Source organism: Callithrix jacchus, chromosome 5, assembly GCF_049354715.1.
Source record: "Callithrix jacchus isolate 240 chromosome 5, calJac240_pri, whole genome shotgun sequence".
In the NCBI taxonomy this organism is placed as follows: Eukaryota; Metazoa; Chordata; class Mammalia; order Primates; family Cebidae; genus Callithrix; species Callithrix jacchus.
The window spans coordinates 35,698,627-35,721,922 of record NC_133506.1 but is presented as its reverse complement, the minus strand read 5'-3'; the positions used below and the strand labels follow the sequence as shown (position 1 = coordinate 35,721,922).

Below are 23,296 nucleotides of genomic sequence, written 5' to 3'. Positions count from 1 at the left end.
TCTGAAAGATTATACACTTATCGTGCTGTGTATTAGCTGTGTAACTTGAAGATACAGGCAGGAAAGAGTTAAAAATTTACCCAGTGGCACTGGGAGCATTAATGGCATTCATCTTTGGATGTCACAGTAGCTACAGTGCAGCTGTCTTGCTGTAGAGCCAAGGGAACACCCCTGGGAAGGTGCTGGGTTGTTGGTGACATAGTACAAAGGATTCCTCTATGGACACCAATCCAGAAAACTCTTCTGAATCTAGGAAGGCTTCAGATGACACTTTCCAGACTGGCAGACATTGGGGTTGAGAGAAAAGACCTGGAATTGCCCCAAATTGTGCAAGTACAAATACAAAGAAGGAATAAAGATGAACTGAGAGATAGAAGCTTCTGCAGCAGCAGCAGCAGCAAATAACTATGCTTCTTGGGGTGGTGCTATCTCTTTCTTTGCATAGGGAAGTTGACTAAACAAGAGGGCTCTTTGGAGCACTGATATGCAGCAAGTCAGCTTGGGTCTCTCCAGACAGAGAAAAGTAACATAAAACAAAACTATTCAAAAAGAACATGAAGTGAAGTGCTGGTGGCCAGAAGAAAGACATCTGAGTACAAGTGAGTGAAACTGGTGTTTGAACACTGACTCTGCAATTTCCAGCTGCGTAACTTTGACAAATGACTTAACTTCTCTGAGTCTCAGCTTCCTCATTAGTAAAACGGGATTTTGCAATACTCCCTAAATGAGAGAATAGATATGAAAGTGTTGACTTCATAAGAGGTTTTCTGGTAAATATTTGTCAAAACTTTTTTAAACTAGAGATTTCAAAAATGAGATTATGGCCTAGTACCTGGATATCTTGATCAGAGATTAGAGACTTGGCTAGCCAAGATGATCTTGGGATTCTATGTCATGGATGTGTGTGTAAATGTGTAAGTTTCTGGGTCTAGAACAAGAGTTTACAATCTTGGTACTATTGACATATTGGGCTAGAAAACTTTTCGTAGTGGGTGATAAAGTGGGATGTATTGCAAGATATTTAGCAACATTCCTGGTCTCTACTTACTGGATGCCAGCAGCTCCCCCACCCCAAGTTGTGACAATTTAAAATGTCTCCAGACTTTGCCAATGTCTCCTGGGGGGCAAAATTGCCCCTGGCTAAGAACCAGAAGTCTAGGAGATATACTCACATATAGGAGACTCTGGGGGATTTGTGTGTATGTGTGTGCACATGCATGTGCACGTTTGTGTATGTGTGTGTGAAGAAATGTCTTTTTTATTAGAAGCTAATCACTCACAAATCAAGTGAAAAATAAAGCACAGATGGTTAAAGCACCTTAATTCCCTCTCCTACTTCTCTCCCAGCCCATCCACTGTGTGTGTGCATTTTAACACACACTTTTACAAAACTTCCCACAAACACCTTGGGGAGAGCATCCTCTAGAGACCTATGAATTCCATGATGTGTTGTTAGCTATAACTAGCATTTCCCAGTCATGCTCATTCATTCATTCATTCATTCATTTCATAAATTAAATATACGTATGGGGCTTCCACTATGTATTAGACACTATGTTAACATTGGGGACAAGATAGATAAGGACACAGAGCTTGCATTCTGGTGGGAGGGGACAGAAAATAAGTAACTAATACATAAATTAGATAAGACCTAGGAAATAGCATGGGCGATGACATAGGGAAGTAACTGAGAATGAGAAGAGCTATATCAATTGAAGTGATCAGGGAAGACTGGTGTGGTGAGGTGATGTTTAGGCTGAGGTGCTCCGAGTGAAGTTCCTGGGGAGGATGATTGTGATGCAAACTGGTTCAGGCCATTGAATATCCCAGGTTCAGAGCTTAATACTACATCTGTGTCTTGCTGCTGTCCTAAAGAGCCGCTCCTGGCTGTGAATATGTGACTACCAAGAGAAGTAGTTCTAAAATTCTTAGAGAATTGGTAAAAGTTTTGGACTCTCTCGACAGAAAGGTATGAACCCATGTGCTTGGGAATACTTACAATTTCAGGGGGTTAATGACACTTTCAATGAAGTTTTCTTCTAGACTATTGATTTAGAATCCCAACTACAAAGATTAGTCATAGTCTTCATGGCTTATGTGAATTCCTGGTGTGGATTTGTGGAAGGGAGCTGGGGAAGAATGGAGGATTACTTGCTACACACTTCAGGTGTATTGGTAGTGTAGTAGGTTAGATAACTGTTCCCAATGCTCCACTCTCCCTAGTAGTGGTGTCTAGCCACACCCTTGCTACAGTCTTATGGTGGGCAGAATGTACCTTCTCACTCTTGACATTGGCCTTGTGACATTATTGGGCCACTGCTGGGGCATTGCGTTTGTGCAGTTGGGCTTTCCCTCTGCATTTCTGCCACCACCTGAAAAGAGCATACCCTAGGTGCCTGCTGCCCTTTCAGCCTGGTCTCAGGATGAGGCTGGATCCACACCTGTTTGTCCTGCAGCTTTAAGCAGAACCACCCAAGGGAACCAATTCTAGGTCAGATGAACACAGGCAGCCTGTACATCTATGTATGTGAAATTAAAGGAGAGTTGGAAGACACCGAGTTTGGGGTTGGTGTGTTACACAGCATCTTTGTGGCAAGAACTCCTATCACAGGTTTACATGTAACAACCATATATATCACCAGAAACATATTAAGCATGTGTGGAGTTCTGAACTTAAATGGTGCCTATAAATGGCCCAAGGGATCTCACATGAACACAACTGTCTGATTTAAGTCATCTTCATTTCATAATGCTAGAATAATGTCTGCACTTTTTATATTCCTTGTAAAATTTCTATTGCACAAATTACAGGATGAAAAAAATAAAGTGGGAGAGGAAAGTGAGGGGTGAAAGAGAGATCAAAGTGGTTCCATACTGCAGAAAGTTTGGAAAGGCTAAGGCCTGAGATAAAAGCGTTGGCTACTGTGGAAAAGGGAAGAACATGCATTAAAAAGGGAAATTGAACTAATGTTTTGAGTGCCACATATCATGCCAAATGCTTTACATATGGTGCTTGACTGAATTCTGTTTAAAAACAACAAATAAACTAATAAATTCTTATATTACATCATTTCACAGATGAAAAAACTGAGACTCAGAAAGTTTAAATAAATTTTTCTTGGTCCCTCTGATGTGGAGCCTAGGTTTCAAATCTAGCTCTTGTCTTCAAAAGTCATTCTCTGCTCATGAGTTGATATCATTTCCCCATGAGAATGAGCAGCTTAGCATTTTGTTTGTGGCAGAGTACACACCAAATTTCATGGGGCTAAGAAGGGACAGGGCGGTATAGATGCAAACTATTCTTAGAGTTGAAACCTTTGAAGGGGAAGAGAAAGATAGTGGGTGGATGGTAGTTTGAGCCCATAGGCACTGGAATTCAGATTTAATTAACTGAGCATATCCAAAAATATTGAATTGTTACAGTAACTACCTTCAGATGTGACACTGAGTTACCGATTACTTTCTTTTCTATTTTGATCTATACACTTGTCTTATCCCTCAGACTTGAAGACAAGGGTCATTAACTTTTCTCAAATAGGCAATATGTGCAAAGGGTAACAAAATCGGATAGTATAATAAGCTGTAGTGAAAAATAAGTCTCCCTTCTCCTTCTGTTCCTAAGTTTCACATCTTGAGTTAACCACTATTATCAGGTAAGGGGGATTTTAAACTTTTCATGTAAGTTTGAAAATTTAGAAGCCTTGTTACTTTAAAGAATCTACTGTACCTGTCTAAGCCTCATTCATGCATTAACTAAACACATACTTAGTACATGTCTATTCGGGGCCAGGACTTAGTTTTCCCATCTGTATTGGTTTCCTATTAACACAACAAATTACTATACACTTAGTGGCTTAAAACAACAAAAATTCATTATCTTCGAGTTCTAGTGGTCACAAGTCTGAAATGAATGGCCAGGGCTGGGTTCTGTCTGAAGTCGTAGGGGAGAACATTTCATTGCATTTTCTGAATTCTAGAAGCCACCTGCTTCCCTTGACTCCTGGTCCCCTCCTTCATCTTCAAAGCCAGCAGCAAAGCATCTTCAAATTGATCTTATTTGACCCAGACTCTCTTGACTTCCTGTTTCCCTTGTGATTAGATTGGGCCAAGCTGGATAATCCAGGATAATTTCCCCATCTCAAGGTTTTTGACTTAACTACATCTTCATGATCTCTTCTGCCATATAAAATAACATATTCACAGATTCCAGGAATTAGGATGTGGACATCTTTGGGAGGCCATTACTCAGTCTACCACAACACCTAAAATTGAAATAATTTATATGTCCATGTTTTATTTTAAATGGTATCTCCTAAATAAGTCACAATCCATCCAGATTCTCTCTATTCCACTGACAACACATAGATGTGCCTTTCATTATCTTTGTCTCAGGTCAATGCAAAGCCTTCTCAACAGGGTCCCCTGACACCTAGATCACCCCTCCCATGAATTATTTACACTGCAGCCAGGTGAGCCTTTCTAAACATCCATTTTTTTCCATGCCTTTACCTTCTAAAAATACCTCAATGGTATCCTATAGAGCTCAATCTGATGTAATACCTACTTTGCTTAGTTAATGAGACTTTTCTTAATGTAGCAACTGCTCCCTTGTAGTCACCCTGAACTTCTTCAGATTCCTTAGATTCAGGCCCTAGCCTTTTGCACATGTTTTTACTCACCTTCCACATCTCAGCTTAGGTGTTATCCTCTCCGGGAAGGCATTCCTTCTTCCCAACAGTTAGGCTAGATTAGATGCCTGTCTCTGTGGCCCAACAGTAATTCTGCATCCCCTATTATAACCCTCATGGTGCTGAATAGATGTTCTTGCTCACCTGTGGTGTTTAATAAATATTTGTTGCCTTAGTAACTGCATGAATAAATGAATGAATGAACCATACGGTCACTGTACAAACAGGCACTATTTTGGTCTCCACACACCCTGATATTTATTATCAACCTTGATTCTCTGAGAGCAAGATATATTTGGGAAGACAGTCACTGCTATAGAGGGCTGTGAGTATCAGCTTCTCGTAAAAAGCTATCAATATATAGGTATCTGGCATGTATTTTTTTGGAGGGAGGTTGTGTCCCAGGGCCTTTTAACTGAGCTTTAAGATTTGAAGCCCTGCCATCCTCTCCAGACAGATCAATTAGGAAGAGCTGGAAATCATCACCAGCTAGAAGTGTAAGAGTTCAACAAGAAGTGTTTGCCAGCGTAGACTTTTCTACAAATATGCTGTGTACTCACAAGGTTTTTATGGTCCAGTATTCAGAGACTGGTGTTCTCTGCACCAACATGCATTCTATCTTCCTTAACTTTCTGCTTCCATGGAATATTCCTGGTCATCCTGAAAGCAAGGTACAAGGTTTCATGAGATAAAATTTTCCAGAGAAGAGAAGAGAGTGAAACTGGGGAGTCTGGCAGGAGGACCCCTTCTTCCTGCTCCCGGACATTCCAGGGAAGGCAGTGAACCACACATGAGCTTGTTTTGCTGGAAACAGCAGACCCAGCACAATGTGGTGGCATCTCTCTGGGGTTGGGGGGGGCGTTTGCAGCTTACAAGATTCCACTATTCTAATGCCAACCTGGCAGCCAAAATGGCAAGGCTGGCTTTACTTCCAGAAGAAATCTCTGCTTCACACAGGGGGTGGATTACAGGAAGGATATGGATGTTCAACAGTTCATATCAGGAATTCCTCAGCAGGAGAGAGCAGACAAGGTTGTTTGTCAGCAGAACTTGCCAAGTAAATAGAGAACATTTGATACAGGCTGGTAGCTCACCCCAGCTCTAGGGAAAACTATTTCCTTCCTCTCCTTATCCTAACTTCTCTGGGTCTGCCTGTTTATTAACCTGTCTCATCAGCCATGATACCTGAGCAGGGAAAGTGACCAGACACTTCCTTGTACAGGCACAAGCTCATATCTCTAGTTCCTGAGAGAGACCATCTTCCAAGATAGAGTCAGTCCACAGTTGATATTCCATTCTACTGAATCTTGTCCCAAACTACATGATCTGGCCATGTATGGACAGGGAACCCCAAAGTCTGTTATTTTCAGAGAAAAGCAAAGTGGACTTAACTTGCTTTTTGTCTGGGGGTGGGTCTTTGTACCTAATTCCCAGCCCAACCAGTAGAACTCTCAAGGCCTAGGGGTCTCACAGTTAATGAACCTAACAGTCACGGAGAATATTTGTTAAGCTCTTGGGGCTTTCCCAACCCCTGTGAATCAGAGCATCTTGGAGGTAAGTCTTAAGAATTTGCATGATGCAGGGGGTTAGAGGCAGGGTGGAAGTTCATTGTGAGCACATTTGCCCTAGCATTTAAGATTACAATGCAATATGTGGATGAATTGGTTTGACTTCAGATAGCTCTAGATAAGAATCTTGTTTCTCCTACTTACTAAGCATTTGACCTTGGGAAAATTACTTCTCTCTTAGTTTCAGCTTTCTCAGTGGTAAAAGGGGGATAGTAACAGTATCTCCGTATCTGGGCTGCTGTGTGAGTATAAATTGAGGTTGTTTAGGTGAAGTGCCTGACGCTTGGTAAGTGCTCCAAATGGTACTTGGCGCTGATGGTGTGGTTTTGGGTAGCTATGTTTTTATGTGGAGGAAGGATCTCCCATTTCCTATAGGCCAAATACCCAATTTTACTCTAGGAATGATTGGGTTCCTGGAGTCTACTGGAGTATGTCCCTGTGAGGTAAGTTTGAGGTAATTGACTAGAACACTGAAGTCTAAATCATGGAAGGAAAGCAGGAGGTGACAGACAGATCTGGGTTTGTATCTTGCCTCCAACTCTGGGATTTTGGGCAAAGCTTTCTATCCTTCTCTGCCTCCTTTATTTTAACAATAAAAATCATATGTGTCTTGAAAATTTGTTAGAGATATCAGGTAAAGCATCTACCTATTAAATTATTTAGGGTAACATTTTTTTCATTTTTATTTTGCCCTAGCTTCATTCAGGTATTATTGGCAAATAAAAATTGTGTATATTTACAGTGTACAATGCAATGTTTTGATAGATGTATACATACATTGTTAAATGGTTAGATAAAGCTAATTCACATATCCATCATCTCACATACTTTTTACAGCATGAACATTTAAAATTTACTCTTTTAGCAATTTTCAAGTGCATAATAGATTATTTTCAACTATAACCACCATGCTGTTCAATAGATCTCCAGAATGTTTTTATCCTAACTCAAACTTTATACCCTTTAACAAACGTCTCTCCATTTCTGCTCCCTTTGACCTGCCTCTGAAACCACTATTCTACTGTCTCTGCTTCTGAGTGTGATGTTTTCTAGATTTACATATAAGTAAGATAATAATGTATTTGCCTTTAAAAATTTTTTATTTTAAATTATTGTGAGTACATAGTAGGTGTATATATTTATGGGGTACATAATATTAGATATTATATCTAATATTCACATCAGGGCAAATGGGGTATTCATCATCTCAATTATTTATCCTTTGTGATTCAAACAGTCCAATTATACTCATTTAGTTATTTTAAAATGTACACTTAAATTATTTTTTACTATAGCCACTCTGCTGTGCTAGCTAATACTAGGTCTTATTAATCATTTCTTTTTGTATCTATTAACCATCCCTACTTACTCCTCACCCCCACATTCTTCCTAGTTGCTGATAACCATCCTGCTACCCTCTCTCTCCATGAGTTCAATTGTTTTATTTTTTTAGCTCCCACAAATAAGCGAGAATGTGCAATGTTTGTCTTTCTGTGCTTTTTTTCTTTTTTCTTAATATAATGAAAATTGTTCCATTCATGTTATTGCAAATGACAGGATCTCATTCTTTTTTATGGCGAAATAGTACTTCATTGTGTATATGTACCACATGTTCTTTATCCATTTATCTATTGATAGACAATAGGTTGTTTCCAAATTATGACTACCGTGACTAGTGTTGCCACAAATATGTGACTGCAGATATCTCTCTGGTATACAGATTCACTTTCCTTTGGGTATATACCCAGAAGTGGGATTGCTGGATTATATGGTAGCTCTATTTTAGTTTTTAAGGACACTCCAAACTGTTCTCCATAGTGGTTGTACTAATCTATATCCCACCAGCAGTGGGGCTTCCCTTTTCTCCACATTCTTGGCAGCATTTACTATTGCTTGTCCTCTAGATAAAAGCCATTTTAACTGGGGTGAGATGATATCTCATTGTAATTTTTATTTTTCTTTCTCTGGTGATTAATGATGTTGAGTACCTTTTCATATACCTGTTTGCCATTCGTATATCTTTTTTTGAGAAGTATCTACTCAAATCTTTTGTCCATTTCTTAATAACATGATTAATTTTTTTCCCTATAGAGTTACTTGAGCTCCTTATGTATTCTGGTTATTAATCCCTTGTCATATGGGTAGCATGCAAATATTTTCTCCCATTCTGTGGGTCATCTCTTTGCTGTGATGATTGCATCCTTTGCTGGGCAGAAACTTGTTAACTCGTGTGATCACATTAATCCATCTTTGCTTTCGTTGCCTGTGCCTATGGGTTATAACTCAACTCTTCTTTGCCCACTCCAATACCCTGGAGATTCCCCAATGTTTACTTTCAATAGTTATGTAGTTTGAGGTCTTGGATTTATGTCTTCAATCAGTTTTTATTTGATTTCTATATATGGTGAGAGATAGGGCTCTAGTTTCATTCTTCTGCATGCATATGGATATCCAGTTTTACCAGCACCATTTATTGAAGAGACTGTTCTTTCCCCAACGTGTGTTCTTAAAAATTTTGTTGAAAATGTGCTTACTGTAGATGTATGGATTTATTTCCGGGTTCTCTATTCTGTTAAATTGGCCCATGTGCCTGTTTGTGTACTAGTACCATGCTAACTTGAATACTATAGTTCTGTAGCATGAATTGAAGTCAGGTAATGTTATTAATGTTATTCCTTCAGTTTTGTACTTTTGTTGAGGATAGCTTTGATTATTCTGCGTCTTTTGTGGTTTCATATAAATTAAAAAAATTTTTTTCTATTTCTGTGAAGAATGTCATTGATATTTTGATAGGGTTTGCATTTAATCTGTAGATTGCTTTGGGAAGATTTGTTTGTATCATTTTCAAAATTCCTCCTGGTGACTTCTAGTTTTATTCCATTGTTATCAGAGAAGATGCTTGATATTATCTCAGTGTTTTTGAATGTGTTAAGACTAGTTTTGTGACCTAACATATGTTCCATCCTTGAGAATGATCCATGTGCTGAGGAAAAGAATGTGTATTTTGCAGTAGTTGAATAAATTGCTCCGTAAATATACATTAGGTCAATTCGTCTATAGTGCAGATTAAGTTTGATGTTTCTTTTTTGGTTTCCTGTCTGGAAAATCTGTCTAATACTGAAAGTGGGGTTTTGAAGTCTCCAGCTATTGTTCTCCTGGGGTCTATCTCTCTCTTTAGGTCCAATAATGCTTTATATATCTGGGTGCTCTGGTGTTGGGGGCATATGTATTTACAATAGTTATATCCTCTTGCTGAATTGATCCCTTTATTATTAAATAGTGACCTTATTTGTCTCTTCTTATAGTTTTTGTCTTGAAATCTATTTTGTCTGATATAAATGTAATTACTTCTGCTCTTTTTGGTTTCTATTAGCATGGAATATCCTTTTCTATCTGTTTATTTCAGTCTCTGTGTGTCTTTATAAGTACAGTATGTTTTTTGTAGGCAACAGACCACTAGATCTTGTATCTTATCCATTCAGCAACTTATGTCTTTTGATTTGATAGTTTTGTCCATTTACATTCAATATTATTATTGATAAATATTCCTGACATTTTGTTATTTGTTTTCTGACTGTTTTGTGGTCTTTAGCTCTCCCTCCCTCCCTCCCTCTTTCTTTCTTCCTTCCTTCCTTCCTTCCTTCCTTCCTTCCTTCCTTCCTTCCTTCCTTCCTTCCTTCCTTTCCCTTTCTTTCTTTCTTTCTTTCTTTCTTTCTTTCTTTCTTTCTTTCTTTCTTTCTTTCTTTCTTTCTTTCTTCTATCTTTCTTTCTTCCCTCCCTCCCTCCCTCCCTCCGTCCCTTCCTTCCCTTCCCTTCCCTTCCCTTCCCTTCCCTTCCCTTTCCTTCCTTGCTTCTTTTCCTTTTACCCTTCCCTCCCCTTCCCCTTCTCCTTCCCTTTCCCTTTCCCTTCCTTTCTTCTCTTTCTTATATGTGAAGATGACTTTCTCTGGTAGTTTGATTTAATGTCTTGCTTTTTACTTTTTCTGTTGTATTTTGTTTTATTTGAAGTTACTATGGGACTTGCAAATACTATCTTATAATCTATTATTTTAACCTGATAAAAATATCACACTGTTTGAATAAATAAACAAATAAGCAAAAAGGAAACTGATAAAAACTATAAACTTTAACTTTATTCCCCCACTTTTTAACTTTTTGTTCTATTTATATATTATTGTACTGTCTATATCTTGAAAAGTTACTGTATTACAGTTATTAGTTTTTATTTGTTCATCTTTTAATGTTTCTACTTAAGATGAGTTTAAATACCACAGTTACAGTGTTATGATAGTCTGTGTTTTTTCTATGTACTTACTTTACCAGTGAGTTTTGTACCTTCAGATAAATTCTTATTGCTCATTAATGTCCTTTGCTTTCTGATTGAAGTACTCCCTTTAACATTTCTTGTAGGACATATCTGGTGTTAAGTTCTTCAGCTTTTGTTTATCTGAGCAAGTCTTTATTTCTCGTTCACATTTGAAGGATGTTTTCACCAGATATACTATTCTAGAGTAAATGTTTTTTCCTTCATCATTTTAAATATGTCATGCCACTGTCTCCTGGTTCATAAGGTTTCTACTGAATAGTCTGCTACCAGATGCATTGGAGCTTCATTGTCATGTTACTCATTTCTTTTTTCTTGCTGCCTTTAGGATCCTCTCCTTATCCTTAACCTTTGGGAATTTGATTATTAAATGCCAGGAGGTAATCATCTTTGGGTTAAATCTGCTTGGTGTTCTCTAACCATCTTTTATTCGATATTGATACCTTTCTCTAGATTCGAGAAATTCTCTGTTATTATCCCTTTGAATAAGCTTTCTACCCCTATCTCTTTCTCTACCTCTTTTAAAGGTCAACAACTCTTAGATTTGCCCTTTTGTGGCTGTTTTCTAGATTTTTGTAGGCTTGCTTCTTTCTTTTTTATTCCTTTTTCTCTCTTCTGACTATGCATTTTGAATTAGCTATTCATCTCCCCATATTTTGTGTTACTGATATCACAATGTAAGTCTTTTATATATTTAATATTTTATATATTGTGTATCCATTACCAAATTATTTAACGACTGCAAGTTTTAATACTTTAATTATTTTAGCTTTTATCTTAGACTTAAAAAGTGATTTATGCATCACCCTTACAGTATTAGAGTATTCTAAACTTCACTATATTCTTATTTTTACAGTGAGTTTTATATTTTCAAATGTTTTCATGTTGCTAGTTATCACCCTTTTGTTTCAGTTGGAAAAACTGACTTTAACATTTTTTGTAAGGCAGCTCTACTAATGATGAACTCTTACAACTACTGTTTGTCTGGAAACATTCTTATCTCTTCTTCGTTTCTGAGGACTTACTGAGTATAGCAGCTGACAGCTGTTTTCTTTCAGCACTTTGTATATATCATCCCACTCTCTCCTGGCCTGCAAGGTGTCTGCTAAGAAATCTGCTAGTGATCTTATTAAAATTCCCTTGTATGTGACAAGTTTTCTTCCTTTTGTTGCTTCTCAATTTCTCTCTTTGTCTTTGACTTTTGAGAATTTGATTATGTTTGAGTGAAGATCTCTTTATATTTAATTTATTTCAAGTTCTTTAGGCTTCAAGAGTCTAGATATTTATTTTCCTCTTCAGATTGGGAAACTTTCTAGTTTTTTTATTTTATTTTTATTTATTTATTTATTTATTTTTAGCTTTCTTCCCCTTTCTCTTTCTGTGCTCTTTTGCTCTTTGTGAGAAAGAATTCTATAATGTGTGTATTGGTTCACTTGATGATGTTTCATAATTTTTGTAGGCTTTCTTTATTCTTTTTCTTTTTTATTTCTTGTTTATCTTACTAGTTAATTTTAAATGATATGTTTTTATCTCACTTATTTTTTTCTGCTGCTTGAAGGAGTTTGCTCTTGAAGCTGTCTATGGAATTTTCCTATTAACATATTATATTCTTCAGCACCAGAATTTTTGTTTGGTTCACTTTTATGGTTTATTTTTTTCATTTATTTATTGATTTACTTATTTATTTATTTTTATTATACTTTAAGTTCTGGGGTACATGTGCAGATCTTGCAGGAGTGTTACATAGGTATACACATGCCATGGTGGTTTGCTGCCTCCATCCCCCCATCACCTACATTAGGTATTTCTCCTAATGTTATCCCTCCTCAATCTCCCCACCCCTGCTATCCCTCCCCTAGCCACTCACCCGCCAACAGACCCCAGTGTGTGGTGTTCACCTCCCTATGTTCATGTGTTCTCATTGTTCAACACCCACCTATGAGTGAGAACATATGGTATTTGGTTTTCTGTTCTGTCAGTTTGCTGAGAATGATGGTTTCCAGATTTATCCATGTCTCTGGAAAGGGCACAAACTCATCCTTTTTTGTGGCTGCATAGTATTCCATGGTGTATATGTGCCGCATTTTGTTTATCCAGTCTATCATTGATGGGCATTTGGGTTGGTTCCAAGTCTTTGCTATTGTAAACAGCACCATAATGAACATACATGTGCGTGTGTCTTTATTATAGAATAATTTATAATCCTTTGGGTATATATCCAGTAATGGGATTGCTGGGTCATATGGTATTTCTATTTTTAGATCCTCGAGGGATCACCACACTGTCTTCCACAATGGTTTAACTAACTTACACTCCCACTGCTGAACTTCAAATTTTGCTCAGGTATTGTTTTTATGATTACATTTAGTTGTCTGTGTTTTCTTGTTTCAGTGAAGATCTCTTTGTATTTAATTAAGCTCACTGAGCTTCGAGACAATTATTTTGAATTCTGTGTCAGGCAGTCATATAATTCCATCTCTTTAGGGTTAGTTACTAGTGCTTTATCATGTTCATTTGGTGGTGTCTTGTTTCACAGATTATTTGTTATCCTTCTGGCCATGTGCTTATGATTGCACATTTGAAGAAGTAACCACCTATTCCAGTTTTTATACATTGGCTTTGGCAGGGAAAACCCTCCAGTCTGTCCAGAGATTCCATTTTGTAAGTGCCAGTGGTGGGTTTGCTGCTACAGTCCTAGAGTAGGCTGGCCTAGTGTCTGGGTCAGAATGTGGAAGGGCCTGATACCTGGGTCCATAGGGACCTGATTAAAGCTGAGTCTGTGGGGGTTGGGCCTGGATCCTGGGTCCATAAGAGCTGTCCTTGTGCTGGGATGGGCCTTGAGCCTGAGTCCTCAAGGGAATAGACTTGCCACCTGGGTTCATGGATATAGTCCTGGAGCTTGAGTCTTTCAGGGCTGGCTTGATACTAGGGTGGACCTAGAAAGTTAGTCTGCAGCAGTTAACTGGGGGTAGTTGCTGCAGGTCTAGTGTTTGGGGCTCCTGGGGCCAGCCTGGAGTCTGGGGCTGTGGGGGCTGACCTGGAGCCTGGGGTTGTGGCAGCTGGCCTAGAGCCTGGGGCTGCTGGAACCAGCCAGATGTCTGAGGCTTCATGGGCCAGCCTAGAACTGGGATCTGCAGGTGCTGTCCTGGAACTGAGGAAGTCCTGGAAGGTGAGTCCTTGGGTGTCAACCTGGAGTACGGGGTGTGGAGAATGGTCTGAAGCCTGTGGCCATGGGGGCTGGCCTGACAGTAGGGTAGGCCTGGAGGCATAATCCATGGGTGCTGACCTAGAATCTGGGGCTGTGGAGGCTGGCCTAGTGCTGAATTTCATTAAAGCAGGCCTGGTGCTGGGGTTTGTGGCTTATTTCACTTTCTTTCCCACATGTGGAGGATATCTCAACATGTGCTGCCCAGGCTTAAGGGAGGCGTGACTCAGATAATGTGAAACCATCCTTCCTACCCTCTTCAGTGGGTCTTTTCTTATTTCTGTGCTAATCCCAAGTTCTGTAATCTCTCAACTGGGTTTCCTTAGCTCTGGTGAAATTATTTTTGTGCAAGGATAATTCATTCAAATTGATGTTTCTTCAAGGAGTTGAGCACTGGAAGTCCTATTCTGTCATCTTGCTGATGTCACTCTCCCTATACATTTTAGTTTCTTCATTTTTTAGATAATTTCTTGTTCCAAATGATATACCTCTCTGCTCATAGATTACACATGATTAATAATGTTTAGAGAAAGCAAGTAATTTGATAGCATTAAAATCTTATTTATTGAAGAAGTACATTTTGGCTATGCAAAGTTTTAGGAACATTTGCTGGTGTTTGGGGGACAGACATTATTCATTCATTCATAGTGCAATGCATGGCAAATAAGAAGTACTTATTTAAAAGTACCTTTAAAATTATTATTAATATTGTTAATATAACATATTAATAGTAATAATCACACTGGACTACTATATGAAGAATGTGAGATGTAAGGAAGTCATCACTGGGTTCGTGTTCTAGCAGTTAGAAACAGTCTCTCACTAAGGTACTAAGTTTCTCCAAATCTGAATTGTGTCATCTGTAGGAACAGAAGATTAGACCTATCTTGCTAGTGTGTATGAAAATTAAAATGATACACCATGGTTCAAAGGCATGCAGTAGGCATTCAATACATACATATATTAAACACATATCTTTCTACTTTTCCTAAAATCCTATTTTTTTTAGTTAAGTCTTTCTTATTTTTTCATACAGATAAATTCACCTGCAAGTAGGGAGAATTTTAGCTTTGCTTGATTGCTAGTAAAACATCTTGTTTTTCCTTATCTCATTGTGGGTAGTAGGATTCGTAGAACAATAATAAAGCATAATGATGCCAGTCTACTGTTTCTGCTGTTTCGCCTCATTGGGAATGATTTTATTATTTTAAAAAAAGGTATGATTTTTGTTGTCAAACTCTAGTAGCATTACCATATTCAACATTTTTTCCTATTTTTACTTTAAAAAGGTTTGTTTATCTTTTTGTTTTCTAATCAGGAATGGATATTGAGTAGTTATCTGTTTTTCCATCAGTTTCCAAAATAGCTCTGTTTTTTTCTTATTCTTTCTTTCTTTTTTTTCCCCCTACCAAACTGTATAATTGAAACTGCTAATTCATAAGTATTTTTGAATTATTGGTGGCAACTGTACCTGTTCTATTTGTTAATAATAAACATAAAATGGTTATTCTCCTTATCTTCTAGCCACTGTTCTTACAGCAGCAGTCCATCGGTCTTCTCTCTCTGATGTCTGCATCTCATATTTTTTTGTATAGTGTTTTTAGGGGGAGGGAGAAAATGGCAAGGTATGCCTGCTTGCAAGTGCACACCGAGAGAGATTGCCGCAGGACTAGCTGAGCATTTGAAGAGATAAACCCAGGAGTTCCTGGTCCCTGTTACTGGGAGGTTTGGAGGCCTCTGGAGTCTGTTCTCTAATGCCATTCTGTCCCCTGCAAATTGCTGCTGCAGCAGCCTCTGACCAGCTGCCAGGCACCTGACTTCATGTCCCTCTGACCACAGAGGACCAAAGCCATATCTGCCCAAAGCTGTTTCCATAGAAATGAAAATACATAGCAAGAGCTTCCTCTTCAGACCACCTTATTCCTCTCTTCCCTTTTTGTTTCTAAATGTTTTAAGACAGTAGCTTGGATTTCACAACAGGGAGATGTGTCACACAGTCATGCAGTTCCCTATAAATAAATAGGTTTTCTATTCTCTCTATTATGTTTTGAAAAAATGCAAAAAATAATGACAGATAAACCTTAGAGTCTTCATAAAGAGGTCATGTGCATTTCTATAGGGGTAAGGAGGAAAAACAGGGGCGAAACCTAGTGAGGTCCATGCAGATGGGTCTGGAGTTGGTCAGAAGAAGGGGAGCTTTCATGGAAAGATGGCCTCAATCTTGCATCAGCCTCCAAAGGCAATTAAGACCCCAGTCTTCTGACCCTTAGTGTAGGGTATAAGATTTTTGCCCCTTGGAAGAGAGGCACATCTCCTTCCACTTTCTAGCCTGCTTCCACCAAGTTCAAAGATGGTCAGCTCAAAATATGTATAATCGTCAGGGAGAGGGGAAAACATACTTTTAAGCTTCAAGTTGTGTTAATTTTGAGTTGAGTTGTTTGTATTCAACTTTCTGGAAGACCAGGTTTTGGCAGGGCAGGATGTAAGCAATGAAACACTAAAGACAGAAAGTGTGTTTTGGGTCCAACTGTCCAGAAACAAATTCTGAGATAAGGATTCATTTACAGTTAACTTATGAAGGGAAAGCTGGTAAGGGAGGTGAAAATCAGACTGAGAAGAGTTGGAAGCCAAGCAACGGTCTGATCTCAGGCTCAGACCTGTGGAATTGACTTCAGTCTGATCCCACAGGGAAACTGGAGTGTAAATTAAACCTCAGAAGTGTCTTGATCTGAAATAAGGGAGTTGAGTTTTCCTAAAACTTCACTTGAATCTCAATAGTTAAAAATTTCTAGCAGAACATAATTTCCTAGGAACTTCTGGATGTTTGTATATATGGTCAAGGTAGCACAAGGCTCAAATAACACGAAGGTGGTCCCCTAAAAAAATCACAGGCCCCAAGACACACACAAAAAATAATAAAGGGATCTGCAGGAAGCTGAATGGGCTACTAAAATGGTCCTTCCATGAAGGGATTACTCATGCAGTGGACCTAGGTTAAGTCAGATTCCCAAGTCTCAGTCCGGCCCATGAAATCAGTGTTTTTGGGGGTGGAGCCCACTGCAAAAATCAACATTTCTTGGGGGTAAATCCCAGAAACCTGCACGTTTGTTCAGCTCTGTGTGATTCTGATACCTTCTAATGGTGGAGAACCACGGTTTCATGTGTTGCAGACCAGTGCAAACAGGAAGCTGAGGGCAAAGGTGACCAGAAGCATAGCTCTTGAAGTAAGAAGAGAGAGAGTATGTGAAGCTGAAAATAATGCAGGCTGTGCAGCCAAAACGTCTTCAATTCCTATCCCGGTGATTCTGTGATTTGGAGAAATCTACCTGACTTCTTGGAGGCTTAGTGTCTTTGTTGATATGAATCACAGAGTCCTACACTTAATTCTTAGGTCATATACTTAATTCATGGAGCTCTGAAGACTTCACTTGTTCACTTATTCATTTGACAGATATGAATAGACTGAGCACCTATGTGTTTCACCAGCAATTTTCCTGGGCCCTGGGGACACAGAGATGGGAATGAATAAGGAAGATAGTATTCCTGCCTACTTGGAGCTCAGGGGCTAGACTATCACATGCCTGCCCTGTGAAATCAAAGCCCCACTTTCTTCTCAGACTCTCTTAACATCCTCTCAATCTCCACCTGTGGCTTTTCCACATTCCTAAATTCCTCCAGGTCTGTAGGGTACAGGGACACATACAAAATGGCAGAGATGTTACAATAAGTTTCTTCAAAAAATGCTGCTATAGAAAACCCACTGATATAAAAAAATAGAATAATATAAGACAGAGAGAATTATCTCAGAATGAAGAAGGTGTTTGGAGAGTCTGATTATATGCAAAATGTTAAAGGCACTAAGACATCTAGTATCAAAAAAAAAAAAAAAAAGATGGAAGTTACCCGGATTTGTCAAAAGATATTTTATATTACAGTGGAAAAGACCTTGACATAAAAGTAATTCATTCATTCTTAATTTTTTATTTTTAAATAAAAGATTGTCAGCCTCCCTGTCCCTTGGGATTGGGATAAGATGGCCTCAAATATCCATTTCTGTGGCTCTTCTCCAGGATCTCCCTGAATTTTTGTAATTTTTCTGACTCATGGCCTCCTGGTCTCTGATATACAATCCTTGTGAACCACACTGATTAAGATGTCAGATACAGCCTCTTCATGTCTTTCTACCAAACAAAATCAACTGACATACAAGCCAAAACAAGCACAAGGAAAACACAGCCATGTGCCTCAGTCAGACTCAGAATGGAGGAAGGGTTTCCGTCACAGGAACAAACTAATTTAAAAGAATAAGAACATAACCAGTTTCCAAATGATTGGTACACATTGCACTGCTTCACTAGCTGTGGATCCACTGGGCTGTCTCTTCTTCCCTCTTGCTATATTTTTCCTTCTCTCACTTTCTTCTCTAGTCTTTTTCCCTCTTCAATGTTGTGGGGGGGAAGTCAATACATTCCTCTTTTACCCCAAGCAAGACAACTCCTTACCTTAAGGAGCTGTCTGGACCTACAAGGGACTTATCATGGGTTTCTCACACCAAAACAGTCCCTCCCTCAGGGGAATTTTGACTTCAACTGGCTGGATCATGCAGTTATTTCCATCTCGCTGGGATCCTCTGAATACAGTGAACACTCTTGGGTCCCCTTGGTTAGGGTTTATATTCCCACCCCTAAGAACTGATTTGGAATTTACTTGATCTATTGGGACAGGTTTTCTCATTATCAAATGCAATCTTTCCCAATTCTGGGGCTTTTTGGAATGTGAAGTCACATATATATGGGTACTTTGCACACTCCCAAGAACCAGATGAGTAAGCAAATTGGTCATCAATTTTTTGAATGTGGGCCACTTATTAGGATTCATTTCTATGAGGATTATAGCCCAGCTCCCAGCATAACCTCTTCTCCATAACTTTACTTGATTCCTCACCCATTTCTTAACAAAATAAATTGTCCCATTTTCAGGGCAACTAGAGTTTTAGATACTTCTCCAGAATAACATGTTCTCCCTGGCCTGCTGTTATTAATGCAGCTGGAGGGTTTCTTGAGATACTCCATTTTGCCTTTTTTTATTCTAGGAAACCAGGATTAGTGACAAGGTAATTTTAGCTTTTCTTCCTGCTGAAAGGACAATCAAATCCATACTCTTGGAGGTGCAAGCTCCCCATTATTCTGGGAAGAACTGGAAATGGAGGGTCAGTGAGACTGGCTTGGTAGAGAGTAACTCCCTTTGGAGCCAAGTGCCAGGAGTTGTGGCATTTTGTAGCTGCAGCACTGAAAGATGGCGTGACCTCTGCTGGGGGTGCCTATCTGCTTAGTGGACAGCAGCTAGTTTAGGCTGATCAGTATTTACTTCCCTGCTTCGGGGAACAGAATTTCTCCCCTAGTTATATGGGGAACCATCTCTCCCCTACTTTAAGTCAATGAATTTTTCCAGAGATAGATGCTACTATCACTTCTAAGGATAGTTATGTGACGATGTGGCCGATCAGAGTGTATTTCACACTTCTGGCCTCAGGTTCAGGGATGCGTGTGGAACAGAAGCCAGATTAATGAGGCTCAGTTTCTCACACTAAGAAAATTCAATTCATCCATTAAGATCAGGAACTTTAGCCGCTCTGCACTTTCTGCTCTCACACAGCTACCCCATCATGGAACCCATCACTTGGGACTGTGGCTCTCCTTCCTTAGCTGCCTTCCTTCGGGGCTGTAAAGTGTAGGGGCAAAGACTGGTTTCAAGTCATTGCCAGTACGTAATGGGGAAATGAGCCCATAGTAGATACTTAGTCAATCTTTATCCAATGGGGAGGGTATTGAGGGACGAGGGTTCAATCTCGGCAGCTGGGAGGGTCAGATTGAGTAAGGACAGGGCTGAGGGCTCTGGGTTTTGGCGAGATCACACTTCAGATCTGATCTCCAAAGAGCTTTATTAAGAAAAGAGCAAAACTGAGAATTGCAGTGATGTCTCCAGCAAACCTCTCAGTCCCCATTAATGACTCCTATAATAGCTTTTCATTGCCTCCTCGTTCCTTAAGAAAGTCTCACATTGTCATCCAGGCCTGTTAAACGTTCTGTGGGCCCATTATCAAAATAGCATTTTCAGCTTCACTGAACACATGTAGGAAATGTTGTCGTGTTTAAAGGAAAAAAAAAAAACACAACTCTGAGAATAAGCACAGATTGTATTGGGGTAATTATCTCCTTTCCAACAGCCTTTTTGAAAAAGAGGATATTTCTAATTTTTGGAAAGCCAAGCTGTACATCTAAAAGGGTAAGTTGTCACTGATTAGATTAGTAACTCAACAATTGAAACCTGACATCAAATTAATTTCTCCTCCTCCACCTCCCCCAAGCTTCTCTGCCAACCCTCTCTTCCTCATAATAAAGACAAATTGCACACAGATTTCTGATGGATGCCCAGTGTGAGGGTCATTTTCTGACTGCGTTTCTGTGGGAGTATAAAGCAGGTCTGTACATTTAAAGGAAGAATGGCTCCCACGCTTATGACGGTGACACTGGGCTTTAGACCAGAATCACCCTGGGTCAAAGGCTTGACTCCTAGTCACGTATGGGCTGCATGCAGAGAGGGCAGCTCAGGGACTGAACATGCACAGCAGAAGAATCAGGGTCTTAGTTTGTCATCAGCTCTTTTATGACCACTGTCTCCATCTCTCAGAGTGATGCCTTAATGGTGTCTCTGCAATCCAGAGGAGCTGAAGTGCAGGTCCAGCTCTGCTGTTTATCAGCAGCGCAGATTGTGCTTTGCAAGCCTCGGTGTCCTCGCCTGTTAGAACCTCAATGGCAGTTCAAGCCTCTTAGGTTGGTAGGAAAGAGCAAAGTCACTGATGAATGTGAACGTGTGTAGTGGATGATCAGGAAGGGCCACCTTCTTTTCAGGCCATTATTGGCCCTTCTCCCCACCCTCCCATTTCATCTGATGTGGAAAACCCTGTCTAGATGGCTGTAGATTCCCAAGTCACAGAGGAAGTTGAAATACATCCCACAATGAAAAGCAGATTGCTATAAGTACACAGAGGATGGCATGAGCAGCTCAGCTTTGTGGAACCCAGGAAGGCTTCCTGGAGAAGGTGGCAAGTGAGCTGTACCAGGAAGGAAGGGCAGACATTTCCTAGAGGATAGAAGAGAGAGGTCCTGGGCAGCAAGCTCAAGTGGCATTTCAAGAGCACTTAGGGAAGATGAGGCTGGAAAAGACAGTGGCCCTCAGTCCCCAAGGTGGATCATGCCATATCCCATGATATGTCTTATGTGTTAGTGGATCTCAGACTTCATGGACCTCAAGGACTTGTGAATCATCTAGTGAGTTTGTTAAAAATGTAGCATCCTGAATCATCAGGAATACAAATCAAAACTACAGTGAGATACTGCCTCACACCTGTTCGAGTGGCTATGATAAAAAAGACAAGAGGTAGCAAGTTTTAACAAGGACGTGGAGAAAAGAGAGTCCTTATATACTGTTGGTGGGAAAGTAGATTGGTACAGCTGCCATGGAAAACAATATAGAGGTTCCTAAAAAAGTTAGAAATAGAATTATTATATAACCCAGCAATCCTTCTTTTGGGTATACACCCAAATAAAATAAATAGAATCAGCACCTTGTAAAGATATCTGTGCCCCATGTTCCTGGCAGCATTATTCATAATAACTAAGATAGGGAAACAACCTAAGTGTCCATCAATGGATGAATGAGTGAGGACGCTGTGATTATATTATATATATATATATATATATACAATCACGTATATTATATATATAATATAATCACATATAATATATATATAATATACGTGATTATATATATATATGTCCCCCAAATACACAGAAATATTCAGCTATTAAAAAGGAAATTGTGCCATTTGCAACAACATGGATGAAACTAGAGGACATCATGCTTAAGTGAAATAAGCCAGATAAACCAAGAAGAATATTACATGATCTTACTTATATGTGGAATCTTAACAACAACAAAACACTTAAACAGAAACCGAGACTGGTGGCTGCGAAGGGCTGGGGGTGGTGTGGAATGTGGAGATGGTGGTCACAGGGTACAGTTTTAGTTATGCAGGATAAGTAAGTCTAGAGATAAAATGTATAGCATAAGGACACTATAGTCAATAATATTATATTAAAGACTGGACATTTCCTAGGAGAGTAGGTTTTAGGTTTTTAAAGAATAACTGTGCAGGGTGATGGATATGTTGATTCGCTTGACTGTAGAAACCATTTCACTGTGTGTGTGTGTGTATATATATATATATATATAATATTATGTTGTACACCTTAAGTATATACCATAAAAAAGCATTCTGGAGCAGGGTCCAGGAAACTTTCTTCCCACCAGCTCCTGAGTGACACGGCACAGGTGATAGAAGGAGAAAAGAGACACAGGGATACAGGTGATGGGAGTGAGTGCAGGGCAAGGCAAGGCCCAAACAGTGTCCTCCCCCAGGCAGGGAAGCAGAGTCTGGGGTCTCAGGGTCTTGCTAGACCATGGGCCCTGCATTAGCATACGTGAGAAGCAAATGGGAATACCAGGTTGATTATTACAACTTTGTTAGGAGTGACCATGGGCGCGGTAGAAGGGGAAGGTTCAGTTTCAAGGGTTTCATTTAAGAGACACATGCTGGAGAGAATAGGAAAGGTCAGAATGGGAGGTACAAGCAGCAATCACCAGGAGAAACTTCTCTCTTGAAACCTCCATCCGGGGTGGACTGAAAATGGTGAGGCTGAAGGCAGGGAGGTCAGAGGGGGCTGGGACACTAGCCCAGATAAAAACCACTGCAGTCTGAGCTAGGGCATAGGGCAAAGGCAAGGGGAGAAAGAATCAGATGGGAAATGTCTTGAAGATGGAGAGGACAGTACCTAGTAATGGCCTTGGAGGCCCCTGAGTGGGGGCCTACTCTGGAAGTCATTTTCTCTTCAGTGTAGTCTGGGAGGTCTTTGGTGGAATGATATGGACACTAAATTCACAGCTCGGGATATAGAAGAAAAAGTCTTCTGGAGAGGAGATTGAGCCTGCTCTCTCACATGTAGCCAAGGTTGGGAGGTAAACCCCGAGCATCTGGACACTGCAGCCCCCTGCAACTCTCCTGGAGCCTGGTGCTCAGGTTTGCAGCCTCATTCCCAAAATAGAGCCTCTCTAGCCCAGACCCAACATTTCCTTCAAAGGCCAACACCCAGGCAAAGCACAGTTCTGTTGCCTTTTGACCATATAAGCTTAAGCAAGCTGTTTCCTGTCTCTGAGCAACAGTTTTCCCATCTGTTAGGTGGGCATCACAGTGAACTACGGATTAGCTGGATGTTTCACAAGGCTGCTGGAGTGAAAGCATTGTCTGTGCAGGTGAGGGTGGGAATCATTACCTTTCTTCCAGGGCAAGCTTCTCTAGGTCCTGGGATGCAAGAGCCCCTTTAATTCACAGGGGAGGGCTCTTCTGTTGGCCAGCAAGGTGATGATACTGCCTATAGATGGGAAATATACT

General features: G+C 39.8%; 1 long non-coding RNA gene across 1 annotated transcript in view; it reads left to right on the top strand.

The window, feature by feature from the left end:
- Positions 1-452: 452 nt before the first annotated feature.
- The window catches only part of LOC118153600 (uncharacterized), a 57,508-nt gene continuing 34,664 nt past the window's right edge, over positions 453-23,296 (top strand). Inside the window, exon 1 of the long non-coding RNA XR_004742869.3 lies at positions 453-599. This is a non-coding gene — a long non-coding RNA (uncharacterized LOC118153600). The remainder of the gene's footprint in view (positions 600-23,296) is intronic.